The sequence below is a fragment of the Lactuca virosa genome, chromosome 8 (assembly GCF_052849685.1).
Source record: "Lactuca virosa cultivar CGN04683 chromosome 8, Lactuca_virosa_CGN04683_v6, whole genome shotgun sequence".
In the NCBI taxonomy this organism is placed as follows: Eukaryota; Viridiplantae; Streptophyta; class Magnoliopsida; order Asterales; family Asteraceae; genus Lactuca; species Lactuca virosa.
Window position 1 is genome coordinate 226,425,671 of NC_136433.1, and position 11,267 is coordinate 226,436,937.

Genomic DNA, 11,267 nt, shown 5'->3' on the forward strand with positions numbered 1-11,267 from the left:
ATATATATATATATATATATATATATATATATATATATATATATATATATATATATATATATATATATATACTCTAACCCGCGATGAGAACAATTAATAATATTCTAACATATCTTCAACTAAAACTACAAAATCAATCATTTAAGTCAAACACCTACACAAAGGTTAGTACCGTACACAAGTCATACCATAAATAAACCTGGAATGCGCGCCTATGTTATTTATGGTTGGGCCGGTGCACAACCAACCTTGAGCAAGGTGTTTGATAGACTACAATGGTTGAGAGTTTTAGAGATCGAAGAATGCTCTCAAGATTTGCTGCAGATACTTAGTACCCTCGTTAGAATCCTCATATCAACCCCAAAACAACGAAAACATTTTAAAAATCATAAAAATACTTAAAAATATGCTATCCCAGATTTTTCCTAATTTACCTAAATCCGAAGAAGAACAAAGGACCAATTGCTCCTCTACCTTCGTAGCTGAAAAAAAACCCATAGTTCCTAGTCGATCGTTCAGTAGTCTCCAAAATTCTCTCTCCCCTATCTTTCAAAGATGACAAGGATACTTCCAAGGAAGAACCATCTAAAGAACCCACTAAAAGGGAGGAATCTGAAGAAGAGAAAAGAACGATCGAAGATAAGAAACTAGTTAGAGAAAACATGGAAGGATTTCAATTCTCTCTCTATCGTTTGAAATCAGTAGGATTTCAGTTCATGCTCTATCATTTGGAAATCTATAGGATTTCAGGAATCGATCTCTCTCTATAATTTGTAAATATATAGGATTCAGGTTCAAGTTACGCTAATGCACTATCATACGATACGACTTATATGTGCTTGTTTATGACTAAGTGGTTACCGGTATGTTTCCTATCAATAATATTATGCTTCTGTACTATCTGAGATTGGTGCCGATAGAAGCTTTATTACCCATAAGTTTAGAAGCATGATAAACCATAAATCATGAAAACTTAACGAAGCTTACACGGTATAAGTAGCAAACGGAAAGTTAAAAGGCACTTTATAAATGCTCACCAATTGCCTTCTCACCCTAAATAACCTCGTCTTTCAAGTCGATCTAATGCCCATCACCATTGGAAGTTTCGATGTAATCATCGGAATGGATTGGTTATGACCTCATTGAGCGAAGATTTTACGTTACGAAAAGGTCGTTCGACTATCCATACCCAACAACAAATCCCTTGTGATTTACGGAGATAAATCAGGAAAGAATCTAAGAGTCATCTCCTGCATGAAGGCGAGAAAGTGTTTGCAAACAAGATGCTTCACTTTTTTGGCCCATGTGGTGGATATGTAAGGCAAGGGTAACAATATCAAAGATATTCCCCAATTATGCGACTACCCGGACATTTTTCTAGAAGATCTTCATGGAGTACCTCCAATTACACAAGTCAAATTCTGAATTGATCTGATCCCGGGTGCAGTGCTAGTGGCAAGATCTATTTATCATTTGGCTCCATCGGTAATGCAAGAAATCTCCAGTCAACTCCAAGAACTTCTTTGCAAAGGTTTTATTCGGCCAATCTTCTCACCGTGTGGAGCTCCGGTATTGTTTGTCAAAAAGAATTATGGATTGTTCAGGATGTGCATCGACTATCGAGAGTTGAACAAACTCATTTTCAAAAACCGATATCCACTCCCGAGAATCAATGAACTGTTCGATTATCTACGAGGATCTTGCTATTACTCAAAGTTTGATCTGAGATCTGGCTATCATCAACTCAAATTTCAAGAATCAGATATTCCAAAGACGGCATTAGGGACTCTGTACGATAACTACGAGTTTCTGGTTATGTTATTCAGATTGACCAACGCACCAGTCATATTCATGGACCTTATGAATCGGGTGTGTAAACCCTATTTGGATAAATTCCTGATCGTGTTTATCGATGAAATATTAATATATTCATGAACCAAGTAAGAACAAGGCCAACACTTGCAATTAATTTTGGAACTATTAAGAAAGGAGAAAATTCATGCAAAGTTCTCTAAATGTGAGTTCTGGATTAACAAAGTGAATTTTCTCGGCCATGTGGTCAGTTGCAAAGGGATTCATGTCGATCCCGCAAAGATTGAAATGGTTAGGGATTGGAAGGAACCAGCAACGCCAACCGAATTACATCAATTCCTAGGGCTTGCGAGCTATTAGAAAAGATTTGTCAAGAACTTTTCAAAATACCCAAGCCTCTCACCGCTCTAACCTAGAAAGACAAGAAGTTCGATTGGGGAGACAGACAATAGTCTACCTTCTAGAAATTGAAACAGTTGTTGTACAGTGCACAAATTTGTCTCTTCCAGAGGGAACAGGAGACTTTGTAGTATTTTGCGACGCCTATCACCAAGGGCTAGGCTGAGTATTGATGCAAAGGAATAAAGCTATTGCATACTCATCCAAACAACTTAAGCCAAACGACACTAACTACACTACACACAACTTAGAATTTGGAGTTGTATTGTTTGCCTTAAAATTTTGGAGATATTACCTTTACAGAACAGAGTTTTTCGTGTTCACCGACCATAAAAGCCTTCAACACTCCTTCAATTAGAAGGAGCTCAATATGAGATAACGAAGGTGGGTCGAATTGTTGAATGATTATGAATGTGAAATTCGTTATCATCCTAGTACAACAAATGTCGTAGAAAACACTTTAAGTAGAAAACAATGAGCAAAGCGACTTCGTGTAAAGGCTTTAACCCTACCAATCCCCTTCAATCTCACCACACAAATTCGAGACGCTCAGCTGGAAGCGCTCAAACCCGAGAATATCGTAGAAGAAAATTTGTGAGGGATGTACAAATAGTTTGACCTCAAGAATGATGGAACATGATATTTCATGAACCGAATTTGGACCCTAAATTTTGGTGAAGTCAAGAGTCTAGTCTTAAATGAAGCTCATAAGTCAAGAGATTCTATACATCCCAGATCAAATAAGATGTATCTCGATCTCAAGAAGCTTTATTGGTGGCCCGATATGAAGGCAGAGATTGCCACATATGTCAGTAAATTCTTGACTTGATCCAAATTCAAAGCAGAGTACCAGAAGCCATTTGGTCTACAAAAATAACCGTCAATCTTGGAATGGAAATAGGAACAGATAACCATGGACTTCATAATGAATTTGCGAAAAAACTTCAACAGGTTATGACACCATTTGGATAGTGATTGGCCGTTTGACCAAGTCCGCCCATTTCCTAGCCATCAAAGAAACTGATAAGAAGGAGAAAATCGCTAGGACCTATCTCAAGGAAATAGTTAGACTACACAGTGAGCCAATATCTGTTATCTCAGACTGAGATAGCATATTCACTTCCAGATTTTGGAAATCATTACAGAGGTCCCTAGGAACCAAACTAGACATGAGTACTACATATCATCCTCAAACAGATTGACAAAGTGAAAGGACGATACAAACTCTAGAATACATGCTCATCGATTATGTGATAGAATTCGGTAATGCATGGGATACTCACTTACCGCTATTTGAGTTTTCATACAACAATAGTTATCACTCTAGCATAAAGGTTGCTCCCTTTGAGGCCTTTTACGGACGTAGATTTCGTTCTCCGATATGTTGGGTAGAAGTTGGAGATACTCAAGTGGCTAGAAATCATGTTGGACATACTCTACTTACAGGTCCTGAGATCATTCATGAAATAACGGAAAAGATTATTTTGATAAAAGAACAATAAAAGGCTGCACGTAGTCGTCGGAAAAGTTATGCTGACATAAGACATAAACCCTAATAATTCAAAGTAGGATACCATGTCTGTAACATCCCGTTGATGAGGTAATTCTAATTATAAATAGTTATTGCATTTAGCCCTTGTGTGTGAGAAATGTTGCAAAATGGCCCATAGTGGCATTTTTGTAATATATGGCCCGAGGTCACGTATGTTGGGCGTACCTAGCGTACGTAGGGCATACATGCATGATTCCCAAACCCTAATTTTTAGGGTTTGGACGCTATTTAAATATCCTTAAGTCCCCAACCTACCTTCTTTCATCAGCCTCCAACCCACCTTCATCCCCAAGCAAACCCTAATCCATTTTTGAGCACTCTTGAGCTTTGTGTGTGTGTGTGTTTTTTTTGGCTACCTTGAAGGAGAGAGGAAGAAGAGAAGATCATCTTGGAGGAGTAGTACTCTTTGGATCCAGAATCTTATCACCATTTGGCATCATTTGGAGGTAAAAAGCTTTGAACTTGATGAAGCTATGCATAGATCTAAGTTAGCCATGAAGTTTGTGTCCTTTTCGTCACATTAGTTTTGTATTTTGAGTATGAGCTACTCCAATCCATTTAAGCTGTCCTTTCAGACGTTTTGAGGTGTTTAGAATCATAAAAATGTGGTCTTGACCATTTCTTCCCTTCGATGCATGAGTTACAAGGTCTTAATGGGTTATGTAGTTAAGGTTTTTAGTCTTAAGCTTTTATTGGCCATGCAAGACCATAAAGTTGGAAAGTTTATGGTTAAAGACATCATTTTGGGCTTCGATCTGACTGTAGACACAAGGACTTGATGTATTAAGCTCTTAATGAGAAAAAGGGGCTGACCATGTGAATACGTTGGGCATAGTAATTGGTACGTTGCACGTACACAGCCAAAGTCCTAATTTATGGGTCAAGTAGAGTACGTCCAACGTATAGATGAGTATGCACAACGTACTCAGCTAGGTTGACTCGGCTGGTTTGTTGACCTTGACCTTTGACCTTTGAGAAAGTTTGACTTAAGGGTATTTTAGGTAATTTAAGTGGTAATTGAGCTCGGTCATTATTTGGTGTTTAGGTGACCAGTTGAGTTGTCATTCAGAGTTGTGTTCTGTCATATATCTTTTCAGACCAGTTGAGTTGTCATTCGGAGCTGTGTTTTGTCAGATATCTCTTCAGGTACTTCTGAGGATCGTGGGAAAGCAAAGGCATGATTATGCACATCTTCTTATTTTCATAATATGGATTTTAGGACACTCTAATATGAATTTACTTTTGAAACAATGAATCTTTTTGTAAACAATGATGGTTAATGGTTGATTTTAAAATTTTTAAATATCTATGATTTTTGGAGTGTTATAGTGTCCTACTAAAATTTGCACCATGGAAAGGTGTCACTAGATTTGGAAAACGAGGTAAACTAAATCACTGATACATTGAACCTTTTGAAATCCTAGCAAGGGGTGGTCTGGTGGCTTACAAACTCAAGTTACCCCAAGAAATCAGCAAAGTCCATGATACCTTCCACGTGTGTAATCTCAAGAAGTGTATCTCCAATGAGAACCTTGTTATTCCTCTCAAAGAGATCCAGGTCAACATTAAACTTAACTTCGTGGAGGAACTAGTGGAGAACATGGATCGAGAAATCAAAAACCTCAAACAAAGATATATGACAGATGAAACAAAATTTTTTGCAACTGTTCAGCAGTGCTCCCTCCACTAGTGGAAAAAATTATTCTGGAACAAAATAATTTCAGGACGAAATTCCTTTAACGAGCAGGTAATGTGAAATCTTGGAATTTAGGTCTAAAATTGTAGACAATCAATTCACCGCGAACTTCTTTGTAACCTAACATATTGAGAAAAAATGAATATTTTGAAAAATAAATAGTGTTATTACAATTAAAATAAGATATCAGATGGTATCTTACTTCAAATTGTGGAAAATCTCACACGAATCATAAAGCATAGACTGTAACCCTAGTTAATACGTCTGAAAAACTGAAATGTCGTATTAAGTGCTTGTGAGCAAAGCAAATACTCTAGTCTTGTAGTACATGTTCACCTGGTTCTGGAAATATAAAGAACGTCCAAAACTGAGTTCATATGAAAAATATACGACCGTTATAAGAAACCAAACCAGTATAATATTTATTTTCTTTAAACTACATAAACCGTTTCGATTCGTTGAGGCACTTTCACACCTCAGATGGAAATTCCAATAACGTTTTTGGACTTAGGTTATGGTCAATTATTTAATTCCATACTCGAAATATTTTTAGCAAAAATATTTGTAAATGTCGAAAAATCGGACGTTTCGGGTCAATTAAACGCGAATCTTGAAACACGATTTATTAGAGTTCTACAACTTGAAAAATTAATCCGTTCAGGTTTTTAGAATCCTTGAACTCGGCTCTATCATTCTTAACTTTCGAAAAAAAAAAATATTAGATGTCGGGAATTTGGCACACAAATCTAGAAGATTTTTAAGGACTTTAAGGGAAAGATGACATCACCAAACTTTGTCACCTTGCTTGAATGATAAAAATCATCCCTTACCCTTTCCTTACTTCCTTCCCACGTCCAAACCCCTCCCATCACCTTCCTCCCATGCCTTTGACCACCACATCACTTATTGTAGTGCACACTTGTCCAGTAGTACATGTATGGTGCATGGTATGGCTAGAGACTTGCATGAAGCTTGCTAAGGCTGTAAAATGAACCCTTTTCTTCCCATTCCATCACAAAAAAAAAATCAGCCAATAAACTCCTAATCTTTCCCTCTCCATTTCTCCCTCTCTCTTGGCCGAAACCCTCTCCCACCAAAGGTGGCATCAACCACCGAGAACCACCATCCCTCCACCCTCCTTATACCCCTTGTTTTCGTCGACCAGCCACCACCCCACGAAAGACAATTTGCTGCTGCTCCACCCCTCCCTTCACAGCTGCTGCCGACGTTAAGCAGAAACAGCCGAGAAGCTATCAAAGCAGCCTCCTGCCACCGTCTTGCCACCCTTCAGCCACCACCACCTTCCACATTGTTCCTGATATTTTTCAGTGGTAATTCCAATTCTAAGTCTCAAGTCTTTATCCTTGTTTTGTGGGTGTTATTTTGAGTCCAAAACTGTTCGGGTTTATGTCGTTGCTAATTCGTGTTTTCTCGAGGTGCTTCCAGGAAATGACCACACTCTCGTATCTAAACCAAGTTCACACATGAAGGTGAGTGCTTAGGCACCATTTTAAAGATTTTATATATTTCCGGTGGGAATACATATGCTTACTTATCTCGTTTATGCAAAAACTAAGCCATCTCGTTTATTAAAACTAGTTATTAAATAAAACTTTAATATAAAGAAACTAGTTATAAACTTGATATATATATATATATATATATATATATATATATATATATATATATATATATATATATATATATATATATATATATATATATATGTAATATTTGTTTTAAAATGTTACAACTAGTCAAAATAATATATCATTTCACTACAACAAATTATGATTTTATGTGAAATGTGTTTCATAAATCACATGTCATAAAAAGATTACCACCTTTGTAGTATTTCAAACTATTATCATGCATATGTGTGAGTGTGTGTCTATATATATATATATATATATATATATATATATATATATATATATATATATGTGTGTGTGTGTGTGTGTGTGTGTGTGTGTGTGTGTGTGTTATATAAGTTATAAACATTATAACTTGGAAATTGTACATGTACTTGCATACACTACTATGAGATTTACCATTTATTCAAGCGGGTATCGTACACTTTTATGTATGTACTTATCGAACATACTTAGATTTTATAAACTTTATCCAACGTAAATCATTTTGCCTGGTGACTTATCCACGTATATAAGTTAGGTCTATTCACTCTCTTTCCTTACGCCCTGGGTACTTATCCACGTAGAATATAAGACGGGTTATTCACGTACATTAGTTAATGGATTTTATAGTGAGACTCTATGCATATCCCTAAGTAGAAATACTTAGAAGAGTCACACCACTATAATCGTTAATCCTTTCAGATGGAGATACGTATGTATAGATCTATATAGGTTTGACACCCCCAACTGCGGTTGCTAGCTATAAGTGGTCGAACCTGATGCAGGTGATAAATATCTTAAGTCTTTATCTATGACGTCCAATGAAGAGTCGTAAGGGCTTATATCTAGTCACATAGTTCAGTTATAAGACTCACTATATACATTAACTGGATCTCTCTCTCTCTCACTCTCTCTCTCTCTCTCTCTCTCAACCACGAATCCAATTTCTTTCGTTACAAAACGGTTATAAGTTAGAAACCACAGATTCGAGTTCTCTCTTTACAAAATAGTTATAATTTTGAAACTATGGATTCAGTTTCTACCTTTACAAAACAATTATAAGTACGGGTTTACTTATGAAAAAACACCTTTTGGTTTTAAAGTTCTTTAAAGGCTCTTTCTAAACTCATTTTTAAGAATGCTTTTACTTACAAAGAAAATACTTTTTGGTCATTTTAAAATTATCACTACTACATTAGCAAAAAACCTGTAACTCTCACCAACCTTGTGTTGACCCTCAAACTACATGTATTCTCGGGAAATCACTACACAAGCATTTCAAACGACGGAATAGTCATGAATTTCGGGCATCCTAGTTTTCTAGTTTTTCTTATATTTTCCTGACCGTGTAAGGAAAATCATGTACTTTATTATTATTTGTAAGAACCTTGTATTCAAGTTTCAAGATGAAATATAACTACCATTTTGTTATTGTTGTACTTGTGTTATATATCTAATTTCCTATGATCCATGAACTAAGTTGCACAGCCCGACATGTTTCGCCGCCTCGGTCGGGGGTATGACACACACACACACACACACAAACTCACTCACAAACACACACTCCAAATCTTTGCATCTTGAACACACATCTAAACCCTTGATTTCTGAATTAGAGTTTAAAGAACATGATTTTCTTTTCTCTCACCCAGATTTTTGGCTTCATAACATTCATTGAGTTCTTGATTTCTTGTTTGATTTTTCTGATGGTCAAGAACAAACTAAAATTCACACACACGAACATCAATCTTATCAATATGAAATCTAGAACTTAGGCATGGGACAACTCATTCTCTTGGATATTTTGCTCATTTTTATCTTCCAACAACGAACATTGAGTCTCCAACAAGGCTTCCCTATTAGTTGTCATGCAAAGTCGATGTTCGATAATATCCCTATACTTCCTAGGATTTGACAACACCTTTTCCTCAATATCCTTCATGGCTTTATCATCTTTCAAGTTTATCTTCAATGACATATATGTGACCCTTAACCATAGAACACCATCATACAAACTCATATCTTTTCCCATAATAGTAGACAACACAGCTTGTGTACGGAAAATGTCATGACAGCTCTATCCAACTCTTTTTTCAAAGACTACAACAACTACGAGCCTATATAAAAGTATAAAACAAATAACAACAAAATAAATGAGGAAGAAGAATCAGACATAGTTCTCTAAATGTAGATACCATGAGAAAAAGAGGAAACACAACCATTAGAGCTAACTGAAGGTTCCACCTCGACATCCTTCAAAGGAGCAACATTAAGAGCATTAAGAAAACCATCAAATTTTCCATCACATGAGAAGCATTTACCTTTACCCAATATATTTGAAGAGGACTCCAAGGAGTAGCAACAGTTTGGTCAAGAAAAAATTTGTTGTTAACATCACTACGGAACCCCAGTAACAGATAAGAAGAACCATCATCGCGAAAGGCACCATCACTAAGGTTGAAATCCCTTAAAGAAAGAATTTTGGACCCAAATTTGGCAAGATAAATCGGGGAGCCAGCTAGGGGTCGGGAGTAAATGACAAGGTATCAGCAAGAACGATCTTATCCATCAATATATCTCGAGGATTAATTGTACCAGAGAAGTACGACTTGAGATCGAAAGGACATTTTTTCATACCTACAACCATTAATGTAATATCATTAAGGCAAAGCATTTAATACACACCATATCAAGGTAAATTAAAAAAAGAGGGAACAACATTTAAAGCTTCTCACCTGGAGAATCAATTGATAAGACAGGTACTTCCCTACGGGCTTTCCAGTACAGAGTCATGCCATAATTAGGTAAAAAAACATTTCAAGGAAGTGGCATGTTGAATACTATAATGTCTAAAACATAAAAGAAAAACATGCAAGTTAGGACTCAATTCTGGATCATTGTCAATGCACGGTCTCAAGCGAAGAAAATGTGACAAACAAATAACAGACACATCAACCCAATAAAACCTAATCTTCCACCCGCTATTAGTGTCAGGAAGATTCCTCAACGAGGGGGAAATGCTGAAACAAGAAAGAAAACCAATGAAAATATTTTTTTTCAAACGGTAAAAATACCATAACAAAGAAACACCAAGAGGAATGTCAACCAACTTGTAGAACAATTCGAAATCAATAACCTTAGAAACAACATTTTGGCAAAGCTATGTCAAATGGATGTCATAATACGTTAAAACTTCAATGAAGAACTAAGTAGGAAGGAGTCTCAAACCACAGTCTAAGTGCCTTAGGTAAACTCAAACTTTACCTATGAGAGGTTCGACTATAGAAGCAGACGATAGAGGTAACTCAACACCATGGACAATTGATAAACAATAGTCATCAACATATCGGTCCAACATGCAAGCATCAACCTTACATTGAACTAACGGTTAAGGGTTTTCTTGATGTTGTTATTATGTATATAAATAACATTTTACATATGTGTACATCACAAAATATACACATGCACATTTGAGTTTCTGCATATACGCAATTTTTTTTTGTAGGTATTAAAAAACAACTTTATTGACTAAAGACGCTACTATGGAAATGATTCGTTGAAAAAAAATCAATTTTTTTTTTCAAGTGTCGTGCATATGGCGCATATTTTTCGTTATATGCAAAAAAAATAATAAAATAAAATAAAATAAATATCAATATGGAAAAATGTTAAAAGAAAATGATGAATTTATATATTTTAATTATTTTTTTCCGATAGAAGATAAACTCTAAAACAATTGTTGAATAGTAATCCTAACGATCTTAAAATACTTACTGATCTTCTTAATAGAATACTTATTGATCTTCTTAATAGAACTTTACTCTATATATAATTTTTGTTTGTTTTAGACGAAATTTACAACCTTATTTTATTCAGATCCAAAATACGTAAGATTTTATTTGAAGCATATTTAACATAGTAAAACGTGATTTTATAATTTGCGACAGTGGTATAAATTGATGAGGGGTAGAAGTTGACCACATAGAAATTTATGGACATGAATTGTAAATAACTATAAGAAGGTCGATAATTTATTTGCATTTTTTGGGTAACATATCAAATACATGGATGTAAAGAAGGGTTACAAGGTTTCGTGATCAATTTTGTCGGTTTAAATGTGAAACCAGTTTTGCTTGAATAGAAAGGACGATTTGTAAATAATTAAATACTTTAT